The following is an 18,453-nucleotide window of genomic DNA, read 5'->3' as shown; positions in this document are numbered from 1 at the left end:
TAACTGTACACTTTGCATCATGAACTTTATTAACCACACCCAGACACATCAGCTATACAGATTTACAGGACACTACAGATGGGTGTCCATATTCATGCTATCCTAGGTCTACTTATGCCGTTATGTGTGTTGTCTGTGTATGCCGATGTGCTTCTCCCTCTGTATGTGCTGTTTGTGTGTGTCTATGGATGCCTGTTTGTTCATGTGTGCCCGCTTGGCTATTTGTATGCTTGGTTGTTGTAGGCATGTTGCTGTGTGTTGCATGAGGTGTGTTAGTACATTGCAGCACCTACATGTGTGTTTATAAGTATGACGTGTGTATGTGTGCTTGGCTGTATTATATTTGACTCTGTTGTGTCTACCCATGTCAAAAGGTAAACAACATATATTTTATTTGCATGACTGTTTAAATAGGCCCTGCCCTCAATGTAAACATTTGAAATGAACATATGCTTACTTTTGACGTTTCTAACATGTCTGCATGGGTGCAGTTCAGGAAATTTGATGCAAAATGTAATTTTCTATAGCCACAGTGATTGCTTAACTTACTAAAACGTGGATGTCACTCACAATTCACCCAGAACACATCACTTACTTTCCAGGAATGCATTTGTTCTAGTCACATATTTGATCTAAGAGTTCACCAGGCCGGGGCTTGCAATCGCAAACAAAATAATGCAACATCAGCTCTCATGATTTCACCATTATTTATTCTGCTATTTGAGTTTCTGAATGCTTAGCTGACTTTTAGCCATAGATTGGCAGCAGTCTACTGCCGCAAATGGATTATCGAGTATAAAAGGATAATTTTCTCAGCCTCTTGACTATCTTCACAAGAGGGCTTCTGAGGTAAGCTTTATTTTTAAACTGGACCTATTAAACAGCTATATGCTCAAAGTTAGGGTACATCCATGCCTCTCTTTACATACTTATTTTAAAGAAAATCTTCAGTAAACAATGTTCCAAGTCCATATAAAAATATTGTGGTAGAACACCTACATAGCTTTAAGAAGTATTGCAGAAAGGATGTGGAGAAAAAGAGAGAGGGGGGCAGTAAATATGAAGATGGCCCAAAAAAGGGTGGGGTGGAGTGTAGGAAAGATTTAACAGAATGGAAATACCCTTCATTCACATTGAACTTATATGTTTGACATTCTTTCTCTGAAGAACTGCACCCTCCAAAGTTATCTCAATGTGGATTTCACAATATAGATAATTTGGAGCAAAATGTTTGCAGTGTAGCACATTAAGCAAATTATGATGGGAGTATATAATCTGTGGCGTTGTATTGTGTTGTATTTTGTGAAGCCTTTATATAGCACTTCATACCTTTGAAAGGGTTCCATGGTGCTTTTTTGGAGTGCCTGGATTAAAAATGTGTTGGTTGCGGATAAGCCGGTAAAGGAGGTGTTGATTGGGGTGCCTGAAATGTGGAGATGTGCACAAAATATGGTGCAGCGGGATTGCAGCACATAGCCTGAGGTGCAGCCATGCTCTGGGAACAGCCAGCATTTTAACCCTCTCTGTAATTGAAGATGTTACTAAATTATTATTATTTTGCTGCAGAGAGCCACATTTTGGTAACTATAACTTTGGAAGGAAGGATTGACCAGAATAAGGGTAGATCGAAGACCACGATGATCCATGCACATGTGTTTTGCACTTTGGTTTGAAATGCTCCTCAGCAAATGCAGAGACTGAAGGCAATATGAAATGTGAGTCTGGCAATGAAAGGATAAGGAGGTATCTTGCAGTAATTTCAGATTCACATGGAGGGATGCTCTGAGGTACGTACCATTGGCATAAGTTAGTAACGAGAGTACTACGCTTATGGTTCCTTCTACCCTTTGAGTAAAATCTAGATAAGAAAAACACAACACAGGCATCTAATTATGTACTAATTGCATTTACAGTAGACTTTATACTTTGAAAAAAATAGAGATTTATGACGGAAGAGCGATACATAATGTGTTCACAGCAATAAAAGAGTGAGTGATCCTAGACATGTGTGATGGGAATACAACTAAATATAAAAGTGGTGACATTAGTGTAATTCTATGCCTTGTAAGCTAAAGTTCTTCAAAATAGCTCTAACATATAATGGATCAAAACTGAGATAAAGGAGGGAAAGACAGATAAATGGAGATAAAGCTGGGCAGAAAAAGAAATGACATGCCCACATTTTTACGTCTGGCTTGACAGCGTTCTGGCTATATTTTTGTATGGATCAGCATGCTGGTGGATGAAAAAGAACAACATCACCGAACGGTCAGCCTTCCACACCAGTAACCTGAGAAGGATCTTGCACATTTTCTGGCCGCAAACTACCTCCAACCAGTCACTTGTAACCAGATGCAAGTAAGAGAGGACAGACACCATCATTATGAGAATAAGATGGAAAATGATAGGACACACCGTCATACAAAAATAAGACTCCATCAGCAGAACATCTCTCCACCAGCCCCCAGGAGGCACCTATAGGACAGGCAAGCCAAGGAACACTTAGAAGCGAATTGTGGAAACAGAATTGAAGACCCTGAACCATAGCTGGGGCACCATACAGAAACATGTCCAAGACAGGCAAAAATGGGTGTCCTTCGTTGCTGCCCTACATGTCAGTCGTCTTCTCGGGCAGTATGTAAGTCATAACTCAAAGGGTAAATAGTTGTGAAATTAATTTTTGTGCTGAGATTGGGAATGTTTACATTTGTACACATTTATCAGTGGGGCAGATTGGGGTGCACACTGAGATACTGCCTATGGAGAAATATGTCCTCAAACAAAGAATTCCAGTAGTTGCCTCTCTCTGCTTTCAAGCTGTTCTGTCTGGAGCTCTTTACCTTAGAGAAATTCTAAGTTTAATATGGGATATTAAACAGTCACTTAAAAATAGTCACCCAGCTCTGCTTTGAGCTAGCGCCCCTGTTCATGATATGAAATGTTTGCATTTTTTTTTTTTTTTTATTGAAGCCAGAATTTTAAACATGGACATACGATCAATGCATCATTAAACCATTTAAAAAAATCCTTTTGGACAAATACACAAAAAATTAATAATACAATAATAATACACACAGAAAGGATCAGAAAGTGCATTTACACAATAATAAAATAATACAATCCAAGACCACAATCCTACCTACATAAACATCATAAACACAGTCTCCCAGCCTTAATTTAATCAAAGAAAGCACCCCAAACCTTGTTACATTTCTTAATCCCACCCACCCGTAATGAGAAAATACGTTCACTTTTCTTAACTAATTTCATCTTATGACCCCATTCCAAAACAGAGGGAATCAGATCTGTTCGCCATTTTTGCAATAAAAGCGACCTAGCTACTGCCATTGCTAAATATAAGAACTTTATTATTGGATCCCTAAAAGGAAGATCAGGATCAAAGCCAAAAAGAATTAATGTATCATTCACAGGCATTTGGATGTCACATTCATACTCCAAATAGCTGAAAAGATCTATCCAAAATTTTGGAATTTTGAGACAACTCAACATAATATGAGACCAATTAGCTAATGGTTAATTCAGGCACCGAAACCAGTGAGAGGATTGGTTGGCGTACATTTTTGATAAAGAGTAAGGAGTTCGGTACAACAACCATTTGCTAAAAAACAACATCCTTTGCCAATTCGCCCCTCTCAATGTGCTAAAGTTAAGTTTATTAAAAGTTGACCAAATATGAGATGACATCTCTAGATCTTCATGATCTGACCTTTTTTTAATAGCCTTCGGCTCAAGATCCACTCCCTTGACTGAGGCTAGATATTTCTTCCAGGCGCCTGGCTTTTTATCCAATGTCCTCACTAGCAATTCATCATCCAACTGGCTCCATTCAACCAAATGAGAGACATCTATTTCTGCAAAAAAATGTATACAATATGCTATATGAATTTAGCAAAATGAAATCATTAAAAATCAATTGTGACAGTTCAACTACAGTTAGCCATGTCCCATTTCTCAAATAATCTGAAGCCTTTACGAATCCGGCCGCTGCCCATTTTGATGCAAGATGTGCTGATTGTTTAACCCCAGCCTGAGGCAGGATCCCTTCTAACAATGTAGCTGAATTAATTGCAGGAATAGATAGAGTATCTTCTGAACAAAGCATGTCCTTTTTTGAAAAAAAAACCAGTGAAGACACTTATAGCGAGCAAGTTTCCGGGATCTAAAAATCAACAAGGGAAACTGAATTTGACTGTCTTTAAACATTAAATTCATAAAACTATTAAAAAATAAGTTGGATTGTGGTAAAAATGTAAATCTAGATAAATATTGTGCAAAATACGCATGGTAATAATCCCTAAGATTTGGAAGAGCTAACCCACCGTTATCCAGATCTTCATATAAAGTGCTGAGTTCTATACGGGGTGTTTTCTTTGCCCATAGGAAATCTCTAAACATAGACTCTACCTGATTGAAAAGGGAGCCTGATAAAGGGCATGGAATAGTTGAGAAAAGAAAATTAAACAACGGAAGAACAGACATTTTACTTAAAGCCACTCGCCCCAGAATAGAAAGTGGGAGCAAGCTCCACAGAGAGAACAAACTCTGAAGCTTCCTAAGCAAAGGAGTAAAATTCAATTGATATAGAACGCTGATAGATTCAGTAAAAAATACCCCAGATATCTCTTTGGATTAGTGTTGACAGAGGTATGAATGTCAGGGTGCAGATCTAAAGCTACCCTCCCGCATTGCAGAACTTCGGTCTTTCTTTTATTAATACGGTAGCCGCCAAAAGGCCTCAACGCCTTCAAAAAGCTGAAAGATTTTGGCTTGGACCTCTATTTTGGGTTTCATTATGAGCATGATGTCATCCGCTTACAATTTCAATTTTGGCATTGATGGAACTGGGGGACAGATATCAGCACAGTTCCGAATTGCTATTGCCAATGGCTCGATGAAAAAAGCAAATAGGACTGGCGATAAAGGGCACCCTTGTCTTGTGCCTTGTTTAATTTTAACACCTTGGCTGATAATGTTTTTCCCCTCCTGTGCTAACATTCTTTGAATACCATTATATATGACGAGCTCAGCTCATCATAAGCACAGCTCAACCGTGCCTGATGACGAGCTGAGCTCGTCATGAGCAGCAAAGGGGTTAAGTGTCCCTGCCACAGTTGTATTATTAGCTACATTTGCTACAGCATCAGCATAAAGATTTCAGATCAAAGATATAATCTGCAACGGAATAGGGAAATGCTGCAAAATTGTAAACAATGTCTCCCATACTACAAGGTCAAAAGCCTTCTCGGCATCTAATAATAAAACTAAAGCTGGTATCCTCTGTGTGTTAGATTAATCCAACGCCTCTGCCAAAAAATTAGTATTTGTGACTAATTGTCTGCCTGCGATAAAACCATTTTGATCCGAATCGATCAGTTTTGCCTCATACTGATTAAACCTAAGTGACAAAAGTTTGGTGACAATTGTGTATTCGGACTTGAGCAGCGTTATTGGGCGATAGGAATTAGGATCCCTACTATTCTTGCCCTTTTTCACAAAGCTTACTATATTTCCCTGTCTAAAGGATTCTGGAACTACCCCTCCTTCTAACATAGAATTAACCAATTGAAGAAAAAAATCTGAAAATGAGCCAAAAAAACTTTATAAAATTCTGATAGATGCCCATCCGGACCACAGGCCTTACCATGAGGTAAATACTTAACAACATCCTCCAACTCTTTCATAGAGAAGGGGCTCGCCATAGATAATTTCTCTGTTTCCGAAAGTATCGGTGGTTGATTGGCATAGAGACATTTTTCTAATAATAGACCATCTACTGTCTGGAGCTTACCATAGATAGACTCATAGTGATTGAGCATTATTTCCCCAATTTTCACTGGGTCCTCTATACATGAGGTAGTCAAGGGGCAAGTTAATGCTTTAATTTGATTTGCTGCCACCTGCTCCCTAGCCTGCCACCCCAAGAGTCTGCCCGTGAAATTGCTCTACTCATATGTCTTCTGACAAGTCTGTTGATAAACAGTTTCACTTTGACTATAATAGGCAGAACTTAATTCACGGTTAGCCTGATCGAGCTGGCTTTTATTAGAGACAGAGGGGTTATGCAAAAAGTCCTCATGGAGTGCTTGAGTCTTATATTCCAAATTTCTCTTGTCCGCCCTAGCTTTTTTTTAAATAGCTGCATCTTTCTCAATAATTAATCCACGAATAAAAGCCTTGAGTGAGTCCCAGACTACGTGTTTTGAAGCAGACAGTTTTTTTCAATAAAAAATTCTTCGATCTCTGACCCCATAGTTTTTACTCAATCCTCATCATTAAAATATTGTTTATTTAATATCCACCGCTTCGGGAGTCTAACCCCAACCCCGAAGTCTATCTCCAGTGCAAACATTGCGTGATCGGAAAATCCATTATAAAAGAATTTTTGCTGGAAAAAATGTAAACACTGGGGGACCCAAAAAAAATCAATGCGAGCTGAAGAGCGAAACCGACCTGACCAACACGTGTACTTTACTTTCAGAGGAAACGCTGCTCGCCAGGGGTCACATGATCTAAAATTGCTCCATAGTTTTGCAAAACCTTAAACGGTTTCATCTGTCTTTTCCCTTGCACTGAGGAGTCTAATTGAGGATCCATAAGAATATTAAAATCCCTCCCTACAATTTCGTCACCAGGAACCAGAATCAAAGATTGACATACCTCCTCATAGGCTTTCGGACTATCTTCCACTGGCGCATAAAAGCTAATAAATGTTAACGATCTATATCTTTCTCTAAATGAGCATGTAACCCAAGGCCAGGGCCCAGGTTGATCTTTACCAAAATGAACATAATCAGCTTATAGATTTTTACTCAGAAATATAGCAGTCCCTCTACGAGAGGCCAAGGATGTAGAAAATCCCCTATAAGCTGCCCAAGATCTAAACATGGGGAATTCTGGAAGTTTTAAGGTGGGAATATGGGTTTCTTGCAAAAGAATTACTCCCGGATTTTCAGTTTTTAGCCACGTTTCAATTGCACGCATTTTTTTATGATTATTCAGACCGTTAACATTGAATGACACCACTTTCAATATTTGCTTATTAGTCATAAGTGAAACTAAATCGAAACTTTGACCCACCCACCTTCTTACTTGGAGTCATTTTAGCCAATAGATGCATATAATCCACACAAACTTGAGAAAAAACTGGCTTCATTTTCCCCCTTTTTATACTGTGACTCCCCCCGAAAACTGTGACCCCCACGAATACTGTGATCACACCCCCCGAATACTGTGACCCCCCCCATGTTTGCATTGTGGTAAATGTTGCACTACGGTATTGCTGTCCAAAAACGAAACAACAATACATGCTCACTGGAGTAACACAGTTAAAACTGTAACTGAATTGGGAACGTTCTCTTTGTCCTGGCTCAGATTTCCCAATAGTACAATGGAAATGCTTGAGTCTGCCACTTTTCATCCTAATACACTCATGAAATTCCTGGCTCCTGCATTAAGAGCAAAATATTTGACCAAGTTCGTCAATTCTCTAAATAAAACTTGTGCCAACCATGTTGGATGACAGCCTGAATGGGCAGATAAAGTTCCATCCCCACTTATGGGCACATTTCTTTTCAATCTCTGCTTTGTCCGTTCTCTTATTCCTTTCCACTCAATTGTCTTTGTTTTTATGTTCCATTCTCGTCCCTTCCTGTCTCCTTAACCTCTAGTTTTAATCCTATTGTCCCATCATTCACCCCTTTAATTACTTCTGTAAGTTCTTCGGTCCCTGTTACTCCATCTTCCTTTCTCCACTCCTTCATCCACTCTTTCTACAACCGCCGCCTCCTCGCCAGTTATTTGCCTCCACTTGTTTCCTTTCTTTCATCTTTCCTTCCTACACTCTTTCCATTGTTTTTCCTCCTCCTTTCTATTTAACCCTACCCCTCATTCTTCTTCCCTTCCTCCTCTCGGAACGTGTATTTCTTCATTTCTTCCTCCCTACTTCCTCCATATTTCCTTTTTTTCGTCTTCCCATTTCGCCTTTCTCATTTTATTCATTATCGACATACTGGCGTACAAGTAGTCATAAGGCGCAGAGTGTGGAGTATTGCATCTTGATGATGGTGGTGACCTGGCATCGTGGTTTGAGTGAGAGGATAGCACCTTTCAAACTATTTCATTTTGCTACACTTACATTATCCGATAAGTGCATATGTCTGACCACTTCTAAATGACTTTTTGTATCTATGCTCAGATATGGGTTTTCCGTTCATCATGAGAATACGGCGTTTGTCATGTTATACTTACGGTGTGTTTTCACTTGTATTATTTTGCTCAGGATATTGGCTGGCAGAGGACGGGGAGGTGCAGCTTCAGAGCACAGGAACAAGAGGATGCTTCCTTGGCTTGTCGCTCCTTTTATCCTTCTTCGGGCAGGCGTGGACCCACCTCCAATCCGCCTCCGGGGCGTGGCTAGCGGCATCAGTGTCTAGGACAACCCACTCTTGGGCGGGAAAAGGCGCGCCCCGGCTACGCCGCTTTGGGCATACCAGCCGAGACTCGCCTCCCGCCCAAAATGGCTTCCCGGGGGGATCGGGGTACTCCACCATACGTTCGGGGGGACCGAATGGTCGCCCCTTTCCATTCATCATGAGAATACGGCGTTTGTCATGTTATACTTACGGTGTGTTTTCACTTGTATTATTTTGCTCAGGATATTGGCTGGCAGAGGAGGTTTATTTTGCCCAGACTGCCTGCCTGCTTGTATTGAGCAATGGAAGCATGCTGCCCCGGAGGTTCAGTACTCCCTAAAGGCTTCCAGTGTTGTTCTGCAGTTGAAAGGTCACTTCACGATCTTGCAAATAATGTGTGCTACAATGATGCTGCTGTCGGAAGATATCCTCTGTCATAAATATGTTCCCCTAAACATAATCTACAAGGAATTCGACTCTTTGTAGTTAACAATAGATAATCCAAACCCAAAGGGATGTTATTTTTGTAAACAATGTTTGAACCCCATTGTTTATCTGAGAGGATATTTCTGTATAGGAAATTCTGGCATACACCTTCTAGTAGAACACTCCAAGGCAAGGTCTGGCTGCTCATTGTGGCGTGTGAATGAGTTCTCATCAGCCCATTTGTACAGCGCGTTTGCCAATAAGGGGCGGAAATGTTTAATATTTTACTTGAGTTGGTGGCGCAAGATTCAATACTGAGAACCTGAATGATTGTTGAGGGGCTGATGTATAGCACAGCTCATCATGGTAGTGGAGAACATTACCTATCCCACCCTGATGAACTGGGGTATCACCAAATTTAGAGATGACCGCTGGCCCAGATTTCATCTTTCTTTATATTGAAAGGAACTACTGGCAAAGTGTGTTTTAATGCATACAAATGTTTGGTGTAAGTCCTCATCAGTTTTATGGCTGTCCATCAAACTTTTGCAAAGTTTTTGTTTTTTTAGGAACAACTCCCAAATCGAGAGTTTCTTTCAAATAACAAAAAAATTAATGACCCTAGTCCCTGGGAGCTTTCTCCACATTTGTTGGGGTCATTTTTATCCTATTCCCCACCACCATGTTTTTCCTAGAGGTGGCAGACAGGAAAAAGAACGATATTACCCATCCTGAGAGAGTCTGATCCTATCCAGGTATGGCTTAAAAACAGGTGAGCATTTGAGTCAGATGAATTTTTCTGAAATGCTCTACCCCTTTACATCACTCCAGGGTCTAACCAATGTTGTTTCCCAAAAAAGATCCTTTATTTTGGTGGCAGTGGTCTTGCTCATTTTAGTTGGGGAGTGCCATAAACCCTCCATTTTGATGGCTACACATAAATGATTGATCTTCCTGGCATGGAGTATGTAAGGTTTTATCTATGGCAGTTAATTCAGCTAATGCATCCCGAGAGGGTGCCAGATCCGCTGTAGTCCAAAGGCATATCCTATATAGGAGGGGTTTCAGAAGAGCCGACAGATCCACCTTGTTCATTGCTAGGGCATTGCGTAGGGGTAGCAAGGGAGTGCTTGACGGTAGGTTGTGTACTGAATGAATAAACCTATTTTTAGTTTGCACTAAAGGGGTCAAATTGGCATAACCCCAAATCTCTGCTTTGTATATAGCTTCCACTACTGCAGTAGCCCTGTAGACTTCCGGGGCTAGGGTAATTGCCCCACTGTGGGTGCCCATGTGTTTCCTTACCACGCAGATCCCCTTTGGTGTAGTACAGCCCTGTGTTTTGCTATTTGTGGGGCCCATGACAAATTGTCAGCTAACCTAATGCCCAAATCATCAAATTGGTTCACTTTCTCCAGTGGGATCCCCTCCACCTCCATCCTACCCTGGAACGACAGATGAGGGTTCAGTGCTGTACATTTGGACTTGGTGGGATTAATTTCTAGCCCCTGCATCGTGCAAAAGGAGAGAAAGCGGTATAGAAGTGAATAGAGGCCCAGCAGGTTCTGGCAAGGAACAATTTATCATCTGCAAACATCTGAATTGGAGTACCTTTGTATGAAGATTTGGGTGCAGCTTGCCACAAGCACTCAGCCATTGGACCCCTCCATTTATATACTGAATTAATAGTGTAGGAGCTAGGACTCATTTATTCTTTACCCTGCAGTTCACTGGTTTAATTTTAGTGAGTTTGCCTCCCACGTTTCACTTGACTTGTGAACATGTATCCCGGTGCTGGATCCTCAGGATTCCCAGAAGATCTCCAGGAAAGCTGTTTTTCTCCAGGACCTTTCAAAGTCCCCAAGACCATTTAGGTGACAGGAAGAAGTCTATTGGTAAGCATGACAACCCCCGAGGTACCGAGGTCCTTCTTCCTCAGCAACTGCCTGCTCTCTGTCCCCTCGATTCCACACTCCGGAATCCAATGGAGATAGCAACCAGACGCCGGGGTAACTAGGATGCCATCGCCTAGAAAAATTGCTAAGATACAAAGATACAACACATCTTCCTTCCTAATAACAAAAGTAAAAACAATTGATTACAAAAAGTAAAAAAAAAAAAAAAGTCATCCATGTGATACAAAAGGCTGCTGGTGCACAAAGTCTAAGTGCAGATATAATCCTTCTACCAAACAGGTTTGGATCTGACACACACCATTTTCTTGCATTCCAGTATATTCCTAGAACTAGTGTGCTAAGAAATGGAAGACTGCTACTTCAACCATACATCGCGCTCCAAATCATTGCCTCTAGTCACACTCTTCACATTCCACCTTTTTCCATCATTCAACCGCACATTATTGCCCTTCGCCTTTGTAACTTGCTTGGGTTTGGACCATCTTGATAAACCTGTTCTCTGACTGCCACTAAGATGTGTAATTACCCAGTCACCAATTCTAAAACTGTGTGCACAGCTCTTGATTCTGTCATTATGTCCGCTTGTGTTTTTATCTTGATATCCTTGCTCCCTGCACACTAGATTATCCCTATTCACTCTTGTGAAACTTGAATTGCACATCCAGGCCGGTGTCACTTTCGTACACGTGACACGGCCCGTAAGAAGACTAAAAGGAGTTTCCTTTGTGGCCGTGTGGGGTGTTTTCCTATAACTCCAAAACATCTCCTTCACTGTGGTTTTACATTCCTCCCCACACGTTTCGGCCAACTGTACACACTCCTTTAACACAAGGTTGAATCTTGCCACAAGACCTTTATCTTTGGTATTGTAAACTGCTATGGTGAGATGTGTGACACCTGATTTAACCAAGTATCTTTCAATCTCGCCGGCGACAAACTGTGGTCCATTGTCCGTTAAGATCCAATCAGGATACCCCCCCTGTGAAATACGTCTTCACAAAAGTAAATCACTTTGGAAGATCTGATCTCACAAATACAGCCTCAGGCCATTTCGTAAAATGATTCTCCAGGACCATGGCATATGTGTTGTCAATGCCCCTAGCATTAAAGGGACCACAAATATCAAGCACAACTTTTTCCCAGGGTTTGCTTCCATCACGGTGGATGATATAGCTGTTTCTTGTGAATTGTGAGATTCATCAATGCACTTGCCTGCCACACAATTACGCAGAGCATCTTTCTATCTCCTTATCCATGCCAGGCCACCAAAAGTCTCACCAGGCTCTCTTCTTCATACCAGACATTATGCTGTGTCCCTCATGCAACAACTTCAAAAGTCTACCACGTTACCCCAAAGGTACCATCAATTTGTCTCTCCTCCTAATCAATCAATCAATCAGGGGGTATGTAAAGCGTGCTACTCACCCGTGAGGGTCTCAAGGCGCGGGGGTGCTGCTCCGGTTCAGTCAAAAAGCCGGGTCTTGAGGTTCTTCCTGAACTAGTGCAGGGACTGGGAGCTCGTTCAAGGTTTTGGCTACGATGCAGGAGAAGGCTCCTGCACCTGCTCTGCTTCTGCGATGGACAGATCTCTGCCAGGGAGCAGAGGTTCCTCTTGGGTATGTGGAAGGAGACTCTATTGTTGAGGTATTTGGGTCTGATGTTGTGGAGGGATTTGTAGGCGTGGGTGAGAAGTTTGAAGGTGACTTTCTTCTCGACAGGGTGCCAGTGGAAGTCTTGTAAGTGTTGGGTCATGAGTTCATGTCGCGGTGTCACGAGGACAAGTCTGGCTGTGGTGTTCTGGATGGTTTGTGTAGAAGAGTTCTGTTGATTCTAGCATAGAGGGCATTGTCGTAGTCCAGCCTGCTGGTAATGACCGCATGAGTGACAGTCCTCCTGCATTCATGGGGGATCCATTTGAAGGTCCTAATGACACCATCCACAATAGATATTTCTGACATCACCATCCTGTAGTCTGTGAGTTCTCTTTTTACCCACTGTTGTTGTTGTGTATTGCTTGTCAAACTTTACGCAATTTGTTGCATCATATCATCCTCCACCATTGCCCGTTTCCACTCATCTTCGCTCACAGCCCCTTTACACGATTCCTCTTCATTGTCCACAAGTGACTACTCCTTATCATCGTGCACCAAGTCCTCTTCATGCGGTAAGGGCAAGCGAGATAGACAATTAGCATTTATGTTATTGTGCCCTGGTACATATTTCAGCTGAAAACCATACTCTTGCAAACTGTATAACCATTTCGCAATCCATGGCATTGCTTTGCCTGCCTTATACACGAAAAACTTAGGGGTCTAGAAGCTAAACCAGAAGAGTGTTTGCTAATGTAAAACCTATGTCTAATTAGTACTATAGGAATACAAAGAGTAACAGACCAAATCGCCAAAAAATGAAACACCTGTAACCGTGAGTCACCCCAGTTGTTTTGGATTCCCATCAAAGTCTTACAAGATCAATATTATCATTTGGTAATCCCTGGCGGGTATTGTGTCTCCTGACCATTGAGATCACATGCATACCCTCTCGGATGGTTCGGGGTAGCGACCACAATCACACAGGTATCACAAATGCTGTTGATTCAGTGGGAAAAGTGCAGTGCAAAAAGAAAGAGTGGTGATTTAAAATAGGATAGGGAACTAACAGAAAAACTTTTAATAGGCGTTGGCCCCTTCCTGATTAAAAACAAGAACAGACTGGCAAAATTATCGCATTGATAACAAATATCTGCGAGGAGACCAACATGTTTCAGCCTCTGAGGGAGTTACCTCAGGCTTTCTTCAGGGTCTCTGTTCTGAGTTGTGCTACTGCCTGTATAAGTGTCTAAATGAGTGTGAAAAATTATACAAAAAATACAAATTGGGTACTGATCAACACGGACTGAATGACGACATCCCCTGGTTCAGTCTTTCATAAACTCCCCGTCAGGCAATCTTGACCAGCCACTGAATAATTACGGGGTCCTTTTGTATATCATTTGAACTACCCGTGTGTTGAGTATGACGTCATCGAGTAGTTCGAGCCTCAGTATGAGATTACGTCGTTGTATCTCTTGCTGTTTGGCTGGGAACTTCTTTCCTAACCATTCAAGTAAGAATGACGCACACTGTTCTGTGCCTCCCCCTGACTCAGTCACAGCTCGAGACAACGACGGACAGGTAAGACGAGAGCTCCGCTATCATTCCGGGCGGGCCACGTCTGACACTGATCTGAATATCACCTATAACCTTGTCAACGCAACATTGCTCGAGTCTTTTTGACTCACGGCGGGTGGGTGCGACGAGGTGCACTGACACGGGAGCGCTTCTTGGTGTATGACAGTATACTCTACGTTCAGAGCATGTTTGACTTCATGTAGTGTGCACGAGAGTAGATCTATCCCTGATCCCTCCGTAATCATAATCATGAGGTCGGTTTCTGTTCCCGTAGAGCGGGGTCTCACATATCCTGAGCCAGGTCCAGGAAGAGGTGAGGTCCACTCCCCGGAAGCACTGGGTGAGTATCGTAGAATGACAGAGTTCTTGACTTCTTGCACTGTTATCGTCAGACCAGAGTTGCTGGAAGTGTTTCACTTGTATGTTTGTCCCCCGACTACAGTAACCAAGTACCTGCTTCCGAAGAGGAGTACGCACAGAAGAAGGAACACTATATCCTTTTCTGGCTCTTTTCACTTGTGTGTTTTTTTGTATAATTTTTCACACTCATTTAGACACTTATACAGGCAGTAGCACAACTCAGAACAGAGACCCTGAAGAAAGCCTGAGGTAACTCCCTCAGAGGCTGAAACATGTTGGTCTCCTCGCAGATATTTGTTATCAATGCGATAATTTTGCCAGTCTGTTCTTGTTTTTAATCAGGAAGGGGCCAACGCCTATTAAAAGCTTTTCTGTTAGTTCCCTATCCTATTTTAAATCACCACTCTTTCTTTTTGCACTGCACTTTTCCCACTGAATCAACAGCATTTGTGATACCTGTGTGATTGTGGTCGCTACCCCGAACCATCCGAGAGGGTATGCATGTGATCTCAATGGTCAGGAGACACAATACCCGCCAGGGATTACCAAATGATAATATTGATCTTGTAAGACTTTGATGGGAATCCAAAACAACTGGGGTGACTCACGGTTAAAGGGGTTTCATTTTTTGGCGATTTGGTCTGTTACTCTTTGTATTCCTATAGTACTAATTAGACATAGGTTTTACATTAGCAAACACTCTTCTGGTTTAGCTTCTAGACCCCTAAGTTTTTCGTGTATAAGTTAGTCCTTTGGGGGACAATACTTAGGCATTGGTCTTTAAATGTCCCTCTAGCCCTCCCCTACTGTTTGTTTTGTCATTGCTTTGCCTGCACCTTTGGTGGTAAACATGTTGATAAGGGGTCTACTTTGAGTTCTAAGTTTGAATGTCTGACACTCTACCAACAGGCTAGAGCTTTTTTTTCTTTGATTAATGAATATGTTGCATCTGCACCACTTGAGGGTGCGTGAGGCAAAAGCTACAATACGCTCAATGCCCTCTTTTTTCTACATGAGCACAGCACCTAAACCATATGTGCTGGCATCCAACAGCCCTATAGATTCATCACGTGGATCGTATAGTTTGAGAACCACAGCCTGCACTATGTCTGCCTAAAAGCCCTCAAACGCATGTTGGCATTCATCCAACCATTCAAATGGTGTCCCCTTTTTCATCAGAATTCTTAAATTGTACACCTTGTTCGCAAAATGCTGAACAAACTTTGAGTAATATTTAGCCAACCCAAGGAAGGAATGCAACAGATGGCGCAGGAGCTCTCTCAATTGCCTTCAGTAAATTTTTCTTGGGCTTGACTCCGCCCCTTGATAACGTGTGCCCTAGATCAGCGTTTTCCAGACTGTGGTCTGTGGACCCCATGGGGGTCCAAGTGCCTGTCGTCGTAGTGAAAAATGAAACGTCCTTGCGTCCTGACAGCACACAAGAGCTGTGAATGCTGGCGCAGGGGGGGGAGAGACAACCACAATACAATTGGGAGGCGGGGGCAGCGAATGGGGAGTGGGCAGTCAGGGGGGCGGTCCGCAGGGGGCACAGCGGCTCGGGAAACGAGTGGAACAGAAGGCAAAAGGGCCACAAAAACAAGGAAAAAACGAGTGGCATAGAAGGCAGAAGGGCACAAAAAACGAGTGGAACAGAGGGCAGAAGGGTACAAAAAACGAGTGGAACAGAGGGCAGAAGGGCACAAAAACGAGGGGAAAACAAGTGGAACAGAGAGCAGAAAGGCACAAAAAACGAGTGGAACAGAGGGCAGAAAGGCACAAAAACTAGTTGAACAGAGGGCAGAAGGGCACCAAAAACTAGGGAAAAACAAGTGGAACAGAGGGCAGAAAGGCACAAAAAACGAGGGAAAAACGAGTCTCACAGAGGGCAGAAAGGCACAAAAAAGTAATGGAACAGAGGGCAGAAAGGCACAAAAAACGGGGGAAAAATGAGTGGAACAGCGAGGCAGAAAGGGACAAAAAACGAGTGGAACAGAGGGCAGAAAGGCACAAAAACGAGTGGAACTGAGGGCAGAAAGGCACAAAAAACAAGGAAAAAACTAGTGGAACAGAGGGCAAAAAGGCACAAAAAATAGTGGAACAGAGGACAGAAAGGCACAAAAAACTAGTGGAACAGAGGGCAGAAGGGCACCAAAAACGAGGGAAAAACGAGTCTCACAGAGGGCAGAAAGGCACAAAAAAGTGGTAGAACAGAGGGCAGAAAGGCACAAAAAACGGGGGAAAAATGAGTGGAGCAACGAGGCAGAAAGGGACAAAAAAGCGAGTGGAACAGAGGGCAGAAAGGCACAAAAACGAGTGGAACTGAGGGCAGAAAGGCACAAAAAACAAGGGAAAAACTAGTGGAACAGAGGGCAAAAAGGCACAAAAAATAGTGGAACAGAGGGCAGAAAGGCACAAAAAATGAGGGGAACAGAGTGCAGAAAGGCACAAAAAATGAGGAAAAAATGAGTGAAACAGGGCAAAAGGGGCATAAAAACGAGGGGAAAACGAGTGGCACAGAGGGCAGAAAGGCACAAAAAACAAGTGACACAGAGGCAGAATACAAAATACAGAAATATAGGGGCAGCTAAGAACAGAAGGCTGAACAGGCAGAGAGGCACGGGGGCAGCAAGGGGAACAGAAGGGAAAACCGAGCAGAGACGCGGGGCAGGGAAGGGTACAGAAGGAAAGACCGGGCAGAGAGAGCACGGGGGCAGTGAGGGGAACAGAGGGAAGAAAAAGGGGCACGGACCACGTACAGGCAGCGGGGGAACACAGACAACAACAGTCACAGAAACAACAATGAAAAGACAGGCAATACAATACAAGTAATAAAGGGTTGAAAGGCACATCTGTATAGGTTACCTTTACTTAGCAGGCAGGTAAAAATAGATAGAGCCAGGATCAACAGTAGGATTTTCGTGATGCTGTCTGATTGCTCACTTCCTACAAGCCCTTGGGTGAATTATGTGTGCTGTCAAGCTTTCATATTCAGACATATCAAGCTCTTTTTCTGTGTAGCCTTTGCAGTTTGTTGGTGGCAAGGGACGGGGCAGTGGGCATCCTGTTAGGAGAGGGTCATGTCAAGTGTCATACAAGGCCTCTCTGAAATATGCCCTAACTGCACTGCTCACCCCTTGGTGGTAAAATGTTGTTCTGCTGTCTGTGACTAAAGATTATGTCTACCAGGGGTTTATGGTAATTGGCACAGCATTGTTTCATGCTCTCGCTGAAACAATATGCCTCCTGTGCAGATACTTCCCTGCCATCTCTTGCACTTCCATGATGAACTCCTAATATAGACCTCGAATTTGCTCTGTACACTGGACTCAGCGCTTTGTGCACTATCTTGTTAGAATTTTCACAATCTTTGTTGCTCCTTGGGGCATGTCTTTATTATAAAATGCTTCATAATTGTATAATATTTTAGACTTTCTTCAACTGTGAATAGGTCCAAATGCTAATAATTCACAATCATTCAACTTGTTGCTGTAAGGAAGGATCACCACTCCAAGGCTCTGGAATGAGAATGTAGAAGTGCTGCTATGGCTGAGAGCAGGAGACTTAAATGAGGCACTGCTGTATGCATACATGTTCATGCCAATAGACCCAATTCAGGCTGTACCCCTCTTGAAATTGCCTCTGCTTCACAAGGCATTTTTAGAAAGAAATTTAAATTGTACAAATTGCTTGGGAGTCCCAGGCTTCCAGTAGTGATTCAGTGGGGGTCCTCAGGAGTCAAAAGTTTGGTAACCACTGCCCTAGATAATCTATTTGTTTAACTCCAAACTTGCATTTCTCAGCACACACAGTCAAACTGACCTCTTTCAACCTCCTCTGGACCTCATTCAACACAGCATCATGGTTGCTCAAATTATTGCCGAAACCAAAATGTCATCCTGAAATACCCTTACATTTGCAATACCCCTCAGGATGCTACTCATGAGTCTTTGAAAAAATGGAGAAACGGATGCCAAACCAATTGGCATGCGTAGAAACTGAAACGCTCCTTCAGGTGTTATAAAGAGGTCAGGTGTTTGGAATCGGGATGTAATTTCACCTGGTGATATGCATTGGAATGATCGATACAGTAAAATTACAGGCCATTCTTTATGCTAGTCACCATCTCACTGATACGTGGTAGGGGATGGC

General features: G+C 42.5%; 1 protein-coding gene across 2 annotated transcripts in view; it reads left to right on the top strand.

The window, feature by feature from the left end:
• The first annotated feature begins 727 nt into the window (after window positions 1–727).
• LOC147690128 (alpha-1-antitrypsin-like protein CM55-SI) overlaps window positions 728–18,453 on the top strand; it is a 69,371-nt gene continuing 51,645 nt past the window's right edge. Inside the window, exon 1 of one of the 2 annotated variants that reach the window (XM_086937728.1) lies at window positions 728–849. The gene's annotated coding sequence lies outside the window, so the exon portion shown is untranslated. Of the gene's footprint in view, window positions 850–1,623; window positions 1,788–18,453 lie in introns of those variants that run through there. The other variant, XM_086937729.1, reaches the window with a different exon arrangement.

The sequence above is a fragment of the Lissotriton vulgaris genome, chromosome 9, assembly GCF_964263255.1.
Source record: "Lissotriton vulgaris chromosome 9, aLisVul1.2, whole genome shotgun sequence".
Lineage (NCBI taxonomy): Eukaryota > Metazoa > Chordata > Amphibia > Caudata > Salamandridae > Lissotriton > Lissotriton vulgaris.
The sequence above is the reverse complement of the archived record's forward strand: the minus strand, read 5'-3'. Positions and strand labels throughout refer to the sequence as shown.